Raw genomic sequence first — 14298 nt, 5'->3', positions numbered from 1 at the left:
TTGGTGTCAGTCAATACTGTTGCTGTTTCCCACCCATTGTCACATAAAACTAGTCATCTCATTCTCCCAGGCCCCCTGTCCTTGGAAAGGGAAGTGCAGTCTGCAAGTATCATGGTTTTACATAGCTGAATGAGTTGCTGGGAAAGGCCTTGGCTGGATTTACAATGAGCTGTGTTTACTGAGTATGATGAAGTGAAGTTCAATAAAAAAAATCCTACTCATTCACAATACACATAGGGAAACTGAGGCCCCTTAGGCTGGACTTTAAATCCCCACTTCTACTTTTCCATTTTATTCTAGAAGGGCAGATGGTAGAACGGGAATCTGTCATGGATGACCTCCAAATATTCCCTGACTGTTCTCAGCATCCTTCTTTCTCTTCCCCTCATTGACCTAATCCTGACTTCTTTATCTCTTTAGATGTATACCTTCTTTCTTAATGGCCGGCAAGGGTTTCAGAGTCATACTCTCTTGTGTAGAAAGACCTTCAAGGCCAGCTAACCTGGCCCCCCTTTTGGTGGGAAGGGGATTGGCATTTATTGAGCACCTACTGTCAGCTGCCTTTGTATTCTTTGTCTTATTTATTCCTTACTTTAGCACTATGAGATTGTGTATTATTCGCATTATACCAGTGAATAAACTGAGGCTCAGAGGGATTAGGTATCTTGACCAAGGCAACAAAGATAATAATTCAGGATTTGATCTAGGCATGTTTGATTCCAGGACAGCAGGCTCTTTCTCTGGTATTTGAATTCTTTCTATAGAATTCCTGACAAAGGATATTCAACCTCTTCTTGAAAACCTCTAATGGCAGCTCACTACCTTCCAAGACATGCCACTTGGCCTCTGACTGTCGATATTCAACAGAATATTTCTCTGGAATCCAGTTTTTGTCCCCATATAGCTTTTATCCCTTGATCCGTGTTCTACTCTTAGGGACCCCAGAGCGTTGCATTTCTAATTCAGCTGCCTCTGGTGGATCAAGTGGTTGCACTCCATACGGGATGGCTGCAACAGGCACACGCTGGACACTCGTCTGGTCTAGTTGGTAGGTGGCGTTCAGAAGAACACTTCAAGGGCACTTTGTTCTACCTGCCTTTCCCCAGCTGCCTGCTTGTTGAGAGCCCAGCATCTTTCTTCTCTCTTTGTCTCTTCTCTTGAGGAGAAGCTAGTCTTCCTCATTTTTCCTGCTACTATTCTAGGGCCACAGGAAGTGTGTGGTGTGCATGGGCCTCATGGGTTTAGGAAGCCCTCAAACCCTTCTTAGTAACATATAACTAGGAAACCCTCGAGATGCCTTGGGTATTTGCAAAGGGGTGATGGCATTGCCAGCTCTGCTTTTATAGAGCTTGCTGGAAGATATGAGAGACAGTAATGAGGCCAAAGGAACCAGAGACAACTGACTTGGGGGTGGGAAGTTGGGGAGTTCTTGGGAATGGAAAGGGGTATGGGGAAAGGACATTAAATACGGAGAAGAGAAGAGAATTCCAGTAACCATCTACCCCTTCATTTATTTGGTCATATTTATGAGCATCTATAAGATGACTTGTCATAAATAAGGAGATCTTTAGCAGGGCACTGTGTCTGGCATGCTTTTGCCTTAAGGCAGGGATGGTATAGGATGACTTGGGGAGAGTGCTCCAAGTCTGAGGAGCCTCCAGCTCAGCTTCCTGCAAGCTTCTGAGGGACAGAGGCAGCCAGCTGGCCATGCAGGTGGTTGAATGACATCATCTTTCCCCATCATTCCAGGAGCAAGGGAGCCATGATCAGACTTAGCCAACATTTGGGAGGTAGGACCAGTGAGGCTCTGGCAAGAAAGGCTCATTAAAAAGCAGCAAGAGAGATTTCAGAGAGACTCTGAGAACCACTTCCTGTTAGGGTGAGTCAACAGGGAAGGTAGAGAGTTCCTAAATCCAATGCTGAGATCACAGTCATCACTGTACTTACCACCCCAGGAGAAAGAGGGAGGGAAGTTTCTGTTTCCGAAATTTTGCTTCAGGTACGCCTTGGTGTTTTTTTGTTCATTTCTCCTGCATGAAATCTTGTTCAGTGCTGGAGGAGAACACTTGTGGTGATACATTTCAACAGTGGCTTTGGGAGTAGGGTGGAGGGTGGGGTAGGGGCTGGGAAGCCCTGATTTGTAGTCTTTGCTGATTTCAATGTCAGTGCTTCCACTATGGCTGAATTCAAGTTCCCAACATGATGTCACTGGCATGGAATCGGGAGAAATGTTTGGTAGCACATTATTGTATAGTATTTCCATGATACAGATACAATAGAGGAAATAAATAACTTTAAGAGCTTAGGTAATAGTGAACTGCAGCAAACTTATCAGGAAGTGGTGAATTCTGAGTACTTATCACATTTGCTTTAATATCATTTAGTTATAGATTTATGAAATTTAAACTTTTTAATAATGGCTGCATTTAACAACTGGCTTGGAAAAGCTCGGTGGACTGCAGGACCCCAGGCAAGCAGACGGCTGGGCACACAAGCATTGTCTCAAGAATGGGAATCTCAAGTAGAGTCTTGATTTTTCTCTATTTTTCTAGAGAGATGCAAACAGCATAAAGTTATGCTACTTCTATTAAATACTACATAAATTGTCTTCATTCTACTTCCTAGTTCTACCTTTTCCATCTCTCCCCAGCCTTGCTAGAGCTAAATTCCGGTTCCTCAGGACACTGAAAAATTATTCAGATAATTTATATCCCCTTGGTTCCAGGTTACTCTTTCGGTAGCCATCAGAAACCTGCATTGGCATCCACAGAATCTGCACACACGTCTCCCAGGGCATCCATCCATGGGAGATCTATTCAAGAGATGCTTGTGAGTCCTCATTGTCTCAGTTCCTTCTCTGACTCTCTCCCCAGCCTTTGGGAAGTCATCCTCTAGTCATCTTCTCTTAAGCCCCTAATTCTCAAGGCCATGAGTCATATGGAGTCCCAAGGAATTTTCTTCTGCGTGCTCCTCTTTGAGTGACTATTACCATTCATGCTGTTCAATTACATTTCAGCCACCCTAGGCCCAGTCAGACTGTGGTGACGCTGGGGAGGGGTTAATCATAATAATGATAATTATTATTATTTTGCCTCACTGGAAACAAGGGTGTTTTGGGAATTACCCAATCACGATTCTTCCAGAGTTACAAAAACTACTTCACTCCTATGGGTTTAGGTTGGGGCCTGCCTGGAGGCAGGGGACAGATCTATAGTCCCGTCCACTAAGCTGCCCAGGGAGTCACCTCACGGCTTGTTCCCCTGATTTGGTGGGAACCTGGGAAACCCCTGCTCTGGAGTTAACACTCTGTGTTCATCCAGCCCATCTGGAGTAACCGTTTTATTTATTCCTGGTGTACGGAAACAAAACTGATTGCACTCAGTTCTTTGCAGTTAGATAGGGAAGAATGTGCCGCAGAGGGGTGCGTGGGGGACGTGGGGTCCTGCAGGCAAAGTGGGATGGTGGCTGCTTTGGGGAATCTGGAGGAGCTGGGCGTGGTCACTGTGCCTGCTGGCGGGGAGTGGACGGGATGGCCTTCTGCCATCCCTCTGTGGCCATAGCCCTCCCCAGCCTTCTTGGATGCATTTTAGGCAGATGTGCAGGATGGGACACTGAGGACCAAGGAGGAGACTGGAGCCTGGACAAGGGCAGGAAACTGAGCAGAGGAGGATGGGATGAAACCACTGATCACAGCGTCATAGAGGCTGAGTTTGAGGTGGCAGCAGACTCCTGTGTAGGTTTCTTGAGGAATTAAAGAAGGGAGGAGGAAGAAAACTTGTAATACATGTTTGTGATACATGTTCACATCTGCAAAGAAAACAACCCTCAGTTTCGGAGTCAGAGAGATGTGGATTTATAGTTATTTAATAAGCTTCCAAAGCCTCAGTTTCTTTGTCTGTAAAATGGAATAGCACTAGGGCTGTTTTTGTGTGACAGGTATATTACAGAGCCTGGCACCTATGGCTCAGGAAATGGTTGATCCTCAACTCTCCAAATCCCTAGAGTATAATTTCGTCTCCCACAAGAGGACAGGCCTGGAGGCATGGATCTAACCCCACAGAGGTCGGGGACTGAGGCTGCTGTGGTGGGATGTCCGCGGGGAGGGGGACGGAGCATGAAGAATGAAGCCTTGGGATTGAACTTGGAGACAGCTCACCATCTGGAGGAAGAGGCAGGGAGTCCAGGAAGCTGCCAGTAGAAAAGGAGAAGAACCAGGACTTGCCTCTGAGTCCTGGAATCCACATGCAGGTGTGAATATTGACAACAATCCTCATTAGTAATAATGACCCTAATGATAACAGGACACACCTGAAACACAAGCTCGGCAGGGTCCCAGAGTCGGTCTGTCGACAAGCTGCCAGAATCTGCAGGGTGGCCCCCCTGGGCCAATGTGTGCCCTCCCGTGCTCTCTCCTGGCTGCCAGCCCTCAGTTCCTGGCACTCAGGCCCCCGTCAGCCTCCCTCTGGACCCAGGGCTCATTGTGGTGCCCCCTGTAGCCCTGACTTTGACAACCCCTCCCAGGTGGAGGGTCCTTCCTGAAAGGTTACCACACTGCTTTCCCAGAGCTGAGGAGGGACCTTCCTGGCAGGGGGTGCATAGATTTTCTTCACCGTTTTTTGGAGAATTCATTCAGCCTTGGAAGTGAACTCCTTCAGCCCACTCCAGGCCCCACTTCCTGCTTGCCTCTGGCCTGGGAAGCCTCCTGCTCTCAGTCCCCTCAGATGCCCCCTGGTCTGCCCACTTCTTCAGCCTGGATGCCATCTGCAGCCTGGTGGCTCTTCCCTGCAGTCACTCACCTGCACTGGCTCCTGTGCTTCCCCAAATGCTGGGGTTTGGGCCCCAAGTCCCTGCTCCAGCCCCCACCTCACCTCAGCCCTTTGCCAAGGCTGGTCCATGAAACTCCACTACCTGTCTCTCCTCCTCTTCTTTCTTCAGAAAGACAGACAGGCCTTACCCTGTGCTCTTATCCCAGCCTCTCCCCTGCTCCCAGACAAGGGTTTGCTATTCTCACTGTGTCCTGGGAGTGTCCTGTCGTCCTCCCATCTCCATCAGACTAGGCTTCCTGTGAGGGCAGGGGCCATGTCTCTTCCTTTCTCAACATCTACTTTCTTGAGAGCTGAGAATGTCTCTGCGGTGACCTGTCCTAAAATGAGTGTGGTGGATGAAGTTTGTATTACAGACTCCGCCCTCAAATTAGGGTGATGACAATAGCCAATTCCTCTGGTTGCCTCAAGGCCATGAGATGGAAAATGCCACGTGTATCCCCCCCAGATCCCCCTCAGAGGTGCATGTGAACCCTGCCTTCCCCAGGCGCGCTCATCACCTGGGGAGCAGAGTCAGTCAGGGCCCGGGGAACAGTGCTCTGGGCCTCCCAGGGGTAGGGCGTGGGCCAGGTCGGGCTCAGCTCTTCAGGACAGATCAGGGTTCCCCTGTGCCTTTAACTAACAGACTCTGTTGGAAGCTCTTTCCTATCCTGCACGCAGGCTTCTCATTCACAGTGTACCAAGGACTTAAAGGTATGCCACGTTTGTGATCACTGCCATGAAAACATTGGGCAACAGATCCTGGGTCAGGAGCCTAACCTGCTATGACAACGTCATTCCTGTGGGGAAGGCTGCTCTGTCTTTTCAGTAAACATTAGCCTTCCCGAGAGGGTAGCACACAGTCTGAGAAAGTGAGGAATAAGGATGGGAATAAGCTCCTACCCAGCGCCCCCTCTCCCTGCAACTCTCTACCTATTTACCTAAAACCTGCATGCCCATGATACCCACATTTATCCACCCAGGCCAGTCCTCTCTCCTGCATTCCACACTCAGATACCTGCTTAGATGTTTAACAGATGTCTCAAACTTCGCATGTCCCAGGCACTGCCTCTACCCCACCTATTGCCTTCCCGATCTCAGCTGATGGCAACTCCGTCCTTGTTTAATTTCTTTTTCTCTCTCATCACTCCCCATCACATTCACTGGGTCAGGAGGCTGAGCAATATAGTGGGTTGAATCATATGAAAATTGTCATTTTTGTAAGTTTAAAAATAGATAATTTCATATGATTCAATCTAGTAATTCACATGTAAGATGACGTGAGGAAGAAGAGTCATCTCTTCCGCTGCCCTGACTCCACCCTCTATAAGGACAACTAGGACATGGCTGTAACCAAGTAGATGTTGGCAGAGCTCCTTCAACATGAACCTGGGGATGGAGGGATTGCAAGACAAGAGGGCCTCCGACACACCTTCAGCCCACACTGCTGGGGCCCATGGTGTTCTCGTCAGCTTCTCGGCCACCTGCACTGAATCCTGCCTGCCCAGCTCCAGAAAGTCCTGAAACATTCAGGAGCCAAGTTTCAGACTGGCAGGGAGTGATGGAACTGCCTCAGTAACCATGGAGAACTGTCCTTGACCCCAACCCCTCTGAATCCGGCCCACCTCATGCCCAGTCCTGCAGCATCCGGAGCCCCACGTAGATTGTTGAGGTGGAGCCTCTGATACTGTCTGAGGAGCCTTTCCAAGCAGCAGGGGCACTGACTTGACCAGGTAGGCATGGTCAGGCACAGAAGGGCGGTGCATCCGTCACCCTAAAGTTGCTGGCTTGATAGACACGGTGATTGTATCTGCCGGCTCTGCCTTCAGCGCAAATCCAGAAGCAAGCCCTTCTCTCCTGGTGCCTCCCGGCTCACAGCCACCCCCACCTCTTGCCTGGGTCACAGCAGCAGCAGTGTCCTGACGGATTTCCCTGCTTCCTCCCTCCCACCTTCAGTTCATTCTCAGCAGAGAGGCCAGAGGGATAGTTAGATCATTCTTCTGCTCAAGCCCCTGAAATGGCTTCCCAAAGATCAAGTTCCTTACGCCAGTGCTCCAGGCCATCCATGTCACCTCTCTGACCTAATCGATCAGTCTTCTTCCTGGCTCCCTCCCCTGAGCATCGCTGAACGCTTTAGGGTCTTTGTCCTGGCTGTTCTCTTTGCCCAGAATGGCTCTCTTCTGGATTTCCCAATGGCTTAATCCTGACCTCCTTCAACTCTTTGCTCAGTTAGCTCCCGCTCAGTGAGGTGTGCCATGGCCACCTTGTTTAAGATTGTAGCGCCTCCCCGCTCCCCCATCACCCCGCTGCCTGTGCTCCTCATTGCCCTATCTACCTCCTATACGGCATTTTTTTCCTTTAATCTGTAGCACTTACCCTCTTCCAACACGCTATAACATTTATTTGTCTTGATGATTGCTAATTGACTTGTCCTCCCCTTTCCCCACACTTCAAGTTTCACAAGGACGGGCACAAGGGAGAGATCTTTGTCTGTTTTATTCATGGATGTACTTAAGCTCCTAAAAGTTTCCGGGCATATGGCAGACACTCAATAAATATTGTTTCAAAGAAAGAAAGGGGATGGAGGAGACAGACTAACTGCAGCAGGAAGGGCTAACCCCCCTCGCCAGGAGGTGAGGCTTTAGTAAGGAGCTGCCTGTCTCCTTCTGGGTGGCCAGCAGGCCCCTGAGAGGCAAAGAAGTTCGTCTCAGCCCAGCCGACTGCTTATGCTGCCTGGAAGGGAAGATCCAGACGTGGAATCTCTCTGCCTGAGATATTTGCCTTCTTCCGCCGAGGGGATATCTGGAGAATGCCCATTTTGTCCACCTGCATGTTCCCCACCCTATGCATTAACTGCTTTGTTAAAAAGTGTGTTTTGGCGATGTGCTTACTGAGTGTCACCGGTAGGACTGGGAGTTAAACCCGATCCTTTTAGGAACAGGGAGCCTCCCAAGTGAGACGATTAATCTCATTTGGAAAAATTGAAGATGGATGCACACAGTTGTTGATTCAGGCTCACACAGAGCTGGGTGAGTTGATGCTATGAGACCACCTGAGGGAAAGGCTTCTGAGAGGAGGAGTGCCTGGGGCTGGGCCTTGAAGTGTTGGTTGGAGACCGAGATGGATAAAGAAGAATATTCTCAGCTGGGAGGTAGGGGGAGGAGCCTGGTTAAAGGGGCAGAGTGCATGAGTATGTCAGGTTCAGGGGACAGAAGAGCCGAGTCTGCCTGCAACCGAGGGTGTTGAGTCGGGGCTGCTAATAGCTGAGTCATCTCCATCTTAAGGCCTCTGATGGCTTAGGTTGGCTGTTGCTTGGAAAGGCTCCACCTCAACAATCTACATGGGGCTCCAGATGCTGCAGGGCTCGGCATGAGGTGGGCTGGATTCAGAGGGGTTGGGGTCAAGGACAGTTCTCCATGGTTACCGAGGCAGTTCCATCACTCCCTGCCATTCTGAACCTTGGCCCCTGAATGTTTCAGGACTTTCTGGAGCTGGGCAGGCAGGATTCAGTGCAGGTGGCCGAGAAGCTGACGAGAACACCATGGGCCCCAGCAGTGTGGGCTGAGGGTGTGTCGGAGGCCCTCTTGTCTTGCAGTCCCTCCATCCCCAGGTTCATGTTGAAGGAGCTCTGCCAACATCTGCTTGGTTACAGCCACGTCCCAGTTGTCCTTATAGAGGGTGGAGTCAGGACAGCAGAAGAGACGACTCTTCTTCCTCATGTCATCTTACATTTAAATTACTAGATTGAATCGTATGAAATGACTTATATTTGAGTATATTTAAACTTACAAAAATAACAATTTTCATATGATTCAACCCAATATGTTGCTCAGCCTCCAAGTATTTGTTCCTTTTAAACCCCCTCTTCCCTGGTAATTAAGGACCAATTAACTTCTGGCTGCACCCCGAAACCGACTCTTTCTGTATTTCCAGGTTTGGTAAATGGCACCTCCATCTGCTTGGTTACTCACGTCAGAGACCTCAGTGTCATCCTTCACTCCTCCCGCAACCAAGGATACCAAGTCTTGTCTATTCTTTTCTAGCTCCTAGATACATACTGAAGTCACCCACTTCTCTCCCTCTCTCTCCCCACCTTCATTCCAAGCTATGACAGTTTCTTCCTAGGATTCCTGCAGTAACTTCATTTCCCTGCCTTCACTCTCGGCCCCTTCAATCCACTCTCCACACAGCCACCAGCGTGATCTTTTAAAATGCGAGTCTGATCGTGTCATTTCCTGTCTTAAAGCTCTTCAGTGGCCTGCTTTTACATTTATAATTAACTTTTAAATCTCTCCAGGTCCTATCAGACCCTGTGTGATCTGACCTCTGCCATCCTCTCCTCCCAGAGTCCCTCCTGCTCACTGCCCTCTGGCTCTGGGGACCTTCCCTCAGATGCTCACACAGGCAGAGATCTTTCCAGAAGGGCTTTCATGGATGCTCATTCCCAGCATGGCTCCTCCCCAACTCTTTGCTTTGCTGACCCCGCCTCTCCCCAGTGGTCTCAGCTTGACTGTCCTTCCTCAGGGGAGCCCTTGCCTCTGTCCTCACACTAGCTATATTTTGCTCCCTTGTTATTCTGGCTCATGGTTTTCAGCTATTTTCTTCTACAGAACTTAGCACAGCTTTAATTAAACATTTGTGTTCATTTGTACAGTGTCTGTCTCTGCCTGACTAGTCTGCAAGCTTCATGAATGCAGAGACCCGCCTGCCGTGCCCACAGCTCTATTCCTAGTGCGTCTGGCATGGGGTGGGCACTCACTAAAGAGGTGCTGAAACCATGAGTGCTGTGGACCAGCAGATCAGTCCTCCAGGAAATCAGGGCCTGCTGTCCCAAGTGTGACTCCAGGTCCACGCTGCTGTGCTGCTTCTGAGCTGCAGTGAGAGCTGGGGTTTGCTCTTAGTCACAGGGAAGGTCTCAGGTTCAGGGGGTGGAAGGGAATTATGATGGAAAAAGTCCAGTGGGAGGGCTCCCCCTATTGAGGCCCACCCATAACATTTGTAATTATAAATTGAGCTAACGTATTATTACATAAAATATGTTCCATCCTCCTAGCTTGACAATATACCTTCAATGACCTGGAAGGCCAGGTTTGGATTCAGACAACTTGGACTCTTTGGGGTTTCACACCAGAACTCCCAGCATAGGAAGAACTGGCTCCCTTGCCCAGGCCCTTAAATCAGACCCTTTCTCTTCTCACCTGCAGCTCCAGCCCACACTGTCAAGAGCCTTGTACCCACAGTTGTGCACATCTGGGCTTCCTCCATGCCTTGTCACAAACTGCCCCTCAGCTGCCCACAGACCCACCCAGGGTACACATAGGCATTTTAATCCATCTTTGGTGGGATGGACCCAGGAAGGAGGCTCCAGAATTCCCATTTGTCTTTTTGAAGTGTGATCTAAAAGGGGGAGAGGGAGCTTCAGGTGAACGCACCTACGGAGGAGAGCCAGAGCTGCCCTTCTACAGCACAGGCTGGGCCAGCAGCCGTCTTGCCCTGGTGTAGGTGTGATACCATCTGTGCTGGCATGGCGTCCTGGGGTGATTGGGTAGGGAATGGACCGACAGGCATCCTGCTTGGCTTGTCTTTTCTAGACACAGCCTCTAGAGGAATAAACGCTCCATTAGCAGCTGCGTGGCGCTGGCTGAGGAGCTGGCTGGTGACTCTGGCCTCTGGTGTAGGTTTTCCTCAGGTGGGTGCATGGATGAGAGCTCTGCCTTCTCCTGCCTGCCCAAGCCTCAGGACACCAGGTAAGCCAAGAGCCTCAGGCCTTCCCCTGCGCTTCTTGTCCTTCTCCTGGGAGTGGCCGGGGCTGCCGTCAGTCCTTCTGCCATCTGCCTCTCTCACGTCCTCAGGCGGAGGCACCCCATGTGTGGGATCTATGTTCAGTGCTCAGGAGGAAACCAGTGCTCTGGGTGTGTGGAGAGATTATTAGGGATTTTTCTGGGACTGTGGGGCTGTCAGATTGTTAGCAATGAGGGGTAGGAGGGATCCCAGGTATTTCAGAGAGGGGAAGAGAGACGGCCAGGCCACCAGCTGGTTGTGTCTGCTTTGTTGTGGGGTGGGAGCCGGGGTAGTGGTTCCCCGGCCTGGGAGCAGGACTGCAGTGAGTATGCTGGAGCTCCGAGCACCTGCAGTTAAGCCAGCTGAAGGTGGGCCTACGGTGAGTGGGTCCACCAGCAGACAGAGCTCTGACCTCTTCATTTTCTCTCTGGTTAGACTGACTTTAAAGACTTTATCTGACTTTGGAAGACTCCTGAGGAGTCTTAGCAGGCCCAGCCAGTGGGTACAGGCTTGAAGACCAACAGGATGGGCTGGCAGAGAGGACAGCATCAGCATCTCAGTCCAGGCATCCCCGCCAGGACCACCCCAACCACCATCAGGAGGATGGAACCAGTCCCTAGCCCTTGTGAGCGGCTCTCCCTTTTCTGCACCATCGCAAGGGAAATCTGAAGACAAGCTACCAGCATGTGACGTCCTGGTGTTAGGGAACACAGCTAAACAAAAGTGTGATGCCGCTGTGGGAAGGCCAGACCCAGGACACCACCATGCCATGCTGTCTTCAGTTTCTGCCAGCTGAAGTTTTATTCCCAGGCAGGGCCTTCTCCTTTTACCATTTCCCCTGGGGACCTGACTGGCTGTCGCTGGGGGCCGAGGTCTTACAGGCCAGGAGGTGCCTTTGAGCTCATGCTAGGGGCTGTGTCCCTGTGAACTCACTGGAATCCTTTGTTGACACATTGCTTTCTTACCAGTCTATGAGCTCTTTGAGGGTGGGGCTTTTGAGGGTGACGCTACTATTTAGTAATTCCTGTATCCCAGTTAGTGCTGACACATAGTAGGTGCATTGTAAGTGCTTACCGAATGAACAGATGGGTGCATTTCCTGTTCTGCAGATTCCTGTTCAAGCTTTGTTTTGTACTTTCTTTTGTTAAACCAGCGAACGCTTCTGATAAGATGTCCTGTAACTCCTCCCTACCCCATCAAAGAGGACGGACCTTGGCCTCAAGAAGCAAGTGAGCAACTGGGGAGCAGAAAACAACAGAACTATTTTCGGAGGCCCTGAGGCCTGCGTCCTCAAGGCTACCCGTCTTTGTCTTTTTTGAGGCTTGTGTAACATTTTCCTTGGTTCTCTGAGTCACTCACAGCTTTCTAATACATTTCTTCTTTTCCTTTAGTTAAAACCAGAGTTAGTTTCTGTTGCTTGCCTCCAAAGACCCTTGACTGATATAAATGTTTTCCTCCTATTTTTAAATCTTCTAAAGAACATAAAATTTTTAGTGACTGTATGTATTATATTCACATGTTTGGCTGATTTGCTGGGGTTTTTTTTCCCGGTAATGTGATTATCACTTCCCATCAGTCTCTTTTCAATTCTGATACCTTCCTCAAGCAACAAACTATAAAACAAGGCACAGGAAGAGAAGCTAGAATATGTTGTCTTTAGAGATATCATGGCTTTTTTTTCCCCCGATACCCTAGCAGAATCCTTTCATTGGCCTCTTTTGACTATCCATTTATTCATTCATTCATTCTTTTTATTTCTTAATTTAAATTAAGATGGGGTCTTGCTATGCTGCCCAGGCTGGTCTTGAACTTCTGGCCTTGAGTGATCCTCCCACCTTAGCCTCCTTAGTAGTTGGGACTACGGATGTACACCACAATGCCTGGCCTTTCTTTCTTTAATTTATAATTTATTACTCTAAGTCTCTAGTTTACAATATTGCTTTGAGATGGTTTCTGCTTAAACAGATTCATTGAAACAGTTTGCTTCATATTTGGATTTTTCCACTCGTCAGAACGTTCTTCCATGGTAGCGTGGTGCAGTAGAAGGGACTGGGCTGATTTAGATAATCTAAAGGTAATTCTGACTGTGCCACTAATTTATGTAATTTCAGAGGAGCAATATTCTCTTTGAGTTTCGGTATCCACATGAGAAATAAAAAAAACTTGAAGTGAGTAACCACAGATTTCCTTCCAGCTTTAAGGTCCTATTATTCATATGAGTCGACATCTGCCTTTTAGTGATATGCTCCATTGGCCCCAGTTACACAGACTGGGCTTATGTGATAGCCCTTCAAATATTGGACAACCTATGCTCCTCCGAGCATCTCGTTCTAGCCTCAATATAACCAGCTTCTGTAATCATTTCTCATATGATAAGATTTTTAGACTTTTCACCATTCTGGTCATTCTCTTTGGGACACTCCAGTTTTCCAGTGTCCACCCGGAAGTGTGGCTTCGAGACGGACCCGGGCTGGTTTCACTGTGGGAGTCTCCCCACTACTTACCAGTGTACTCAGCCTGCCCCTCTGGGCAGATAATGTTGACTAAGGCACAGCCTGAGGGGACGCAGCCACTCCAGCTTTCCTAGATCTAGGGATAGCTATTTTTTTGTCTTTTTAGAGGCCCTTCCTTCAGGCTGTATGCAGAACAGATGCAGGCAGCCAGGCAGCCAAATCTGGAAGGAGATGCTGCTTCCTCTGAAGATCAGTAAGTAACCAATAGTGATTAACTGAACAGGTGCTAGTTCTTAATACACATGGAAGAAAGATTTGCCAGAGGTGGCATTAATGTTTGCAGCAGTTTTTTTCTTTTTTTAAATTGCGATGGGGTCTTGCTCTGTTGCCCAGGCTGAAGTGCAGCGGTGCAATCTTGGTTCATGCAGTAGTTTTTAAAAAAATGAGGCACTGAATGTTCATGTCTCCGTTGATGAGAAAAATGTCCTAACTCTTTTCTTTTGCTACGCCCCTTCCCCTGCCCATTCTCTCTGACATCATGTCTCATGAGCCCTTTGCCCTAGCAGCTCTTGTATTCGTCCTTTGTACAAGAGAACAGATGCAAAAACTGTTGCTCAAATGAAAACAAGGGAGAGCAAAGGAAGATCGGGGAAGGGCTCTGGCCTTACTGCGAGCGTCCTGAAGGGTGTTCTGGGAGGAGTCTGATATTTAGACTCTCAAGGGGTTCTTTCTGTCATCCTAACTGCAACAAAGGGGTGTTCCGAAGCCCACGAAGACCCATAGGATGCGGCCCCAGGCCGTCTCTCCGGACCCTTCCCCACTCCTTCCCTTGTTTGGATCCAGTCCCTCTGGCCTCCACTGTCTTCTCTGCAAACACCAACCATGCTGTCACTTTAGGGCCTTTGCGTTTTCTGGTCCCTGTCTGGAACACTCTGCCACTGCCTCCTCACCTCCTCCACTTCACTGGGCCTCAGTTCAAATGTCACCCCATTGAAGGTGTTATTATCCGATTGCTTTATCCAAGACAGACCCTGTCTCCCCAACACATTGTTCTCTAACCCTTTACTCTGCCTTATCTTTCCTTCTTTTTTTTTTGAGATGGAGTCTCACTCTGTAGCCCAGGCTGGAGTATAGTGGCGTGATCTCGGCTCACTGCAGCCTCCGCCTCCCGGGTCCTGGTTCAAGCAATTCTCCTGCCTCAGCTTCCTAAGTAGCTGGGATTATGGGCACAAGCCACCACACTCAGCTAATTTTTTGTATTT

General features: G+C 49.1%; 1 non-coding gene across 1 annotated transcript; it reads left to right on the top strand.

Moving 5' to 3' along the window:
• Positions 1–155: 155 nt before the first annotated feature.
• LOC116538529 lies at positions 156–224 on the top strand. Its single transcript, XR_004263668.1, has one exon. It is a non-coding gene; the product is annotated as a small nucleolar RNA SNORD64 (small nucleolar RNA).
• Positions 225–14298: the final 14074 nt, after the last annotated feature.

Source organism: Sapajus apella, unplaced genomic scaffold (genome assembly GCF_009761245.1).
Source record: "Sapajus apella isolate SASKATOON/1434 unplaced genomic scaffold, GSC_monkey_1.0 scaffold119, whole genome shotgun sequence".
Lineage (NCBI taxonomy): Eukaryota > Metazoa > Chordata > Mammalia > Primates > Cebidae > Sapajus > Sapajus apella.
Note: the sequence above shows the minus strand (reverse complement) of the source record. Positions and strands in the feature narration are given on the sequence as shown.